This window comes from Palaemon carinicauda, chromosome 28 (genome assembly GCF_036898095.1).
Source record: "Palaemon carinicauda isolate YSFRI2023 chromosome 28, ASM3689809v2, whole genome shotgun sequence".
In the NCBI taxonomy this organism is placed as follows: domain Eukaryota; kingdom Metazoa; phylum Arthropoda; class Malacostraca; order Decapoda; family Palaemonidae; genus Palaemon; species Palaemon carinicauda.
In genome coordinates, this window is record NC_090752.1 from 73,474,417 (window position 1) to 73,476,034 (window position 1,618).

Below are 1,618 nucleotides of genomic sequence, written 5' to 3' on the forward strand. Positions count from 1 at the left end.
TAAAACCTACAACAACAGAAAAGGACCCAGCATCTCGAGGAACCAAAAACAGAAAAGGACCAGGAATCTTGAGGAACCATTGTGTGCGATGAAAAAGGCCTCATTTCCCCTGAAATATTCCCATAGTGCAGCCATTATTGACAAGATTGCTCCTGGCCATCACCATTCATCAGGAAGAAATAGTATTCCTTTTCCCTATTTCTTTCTATCTATTATTCTTCCTTTCGTTGCCACAGGGCCTCAACATCCTCTCCTTCAACTTCTTTTATTCTTTTTATACCACTTCCAACTCTTCATTCTCATCAAACCCCTCCCCCCCCTTTTTTTTTTAGGCATAGCCCTTACCACAACTACCACCAACTCTTTAAATACTGCCATCGATATATCTCATCTTATACCTTTTCCGCTGAATACAGGAATTCATAGCACACATTGCTCTAAGGAAGTGCACCCTTTCCCACCCTTACTGCACTGCAAGTAACCAACACATAGTACAGAGAGAGATGGCAGAGGTGGTGGGTGGGGCTACACAAAGACACTCAACACGCAGTAAGGTGTGAAAGGAATTCGTGTGTAACTGTACCTTGTTTTCCTCTACCTACTCTAACACCACTATCCGCAACCAGGGAAGAGTCTCTGTAACTACAGCACCACCAACAACTACCACGTCTTTTTCTTCCTCCACAATCATATAGACTTCCTCTAACACCATCGCGAACAACCAGAACGTCTTCTCTAACACCAGCACTAATTACCAGGGTAGCAGCTATCCTCACTCTTCCTCCTCTTCTTAGACAAGCACGGCCAACTAGCTAATCTTCCTCATCAAGACAAATAATCACCAAGTTTTTCTCCTCCTCCTAAAGCCACCTATTGTTCATTACCTTCCCTTTTAGACCCTTTACCTCCCATCCCCCACAAGCTCAAGAATGGCCCACAGCATAGCAAGTGCCGTCGCGTATCGCAAATCAGAATATCACGAAAAATACCCGAATAATACGATAATAACGTAATCGCAATGAGCTCATAATCTGATTTGTTGATGGCCATAAAAAGTGGCAATCCCTTTGGTTTACTCACTATAATATTATCATTTTGTGGATCGCAGTTAACATGGATTTTCTTTTTCGGGACACGAGAGATTAAAGATGGCTTGTGGTTGAGCCTGCTCATAAAATTGTTACTCATAAAAAATCATAGCGTGGGCGTATTGGACAGTTTATTCAATCGTATGATTATGAGTCGATAGGCATGGAATGAACAAGGGCAACTGGTTTAAAGAAACAAATGTTTTTTTTTTTTTTCACAGTCGTATAATAACTAGTAATGCTAATTCTGTTTCCTTATGTCAATGAGGGTACACTCAGGCACGCTTTTCAATGTTTCTTTATTTCCTTTCCTCACTGGGTTATTTTCACTGTTGGAGCCTTTGGGTTTACAATATCCTGCTTTTCCAGCTAGGGTTGTAGCTTTCCTAGTAATAATAATAATAATAATAATAATAATAATAATAATAATAATAATAATAATAATATAAAATATTTTCCCAAAGCCTTTGTGCTATGACTCTGTGAATTAGACAGCACTGTGCATCTGTATATTATTTTCAATATGCAAC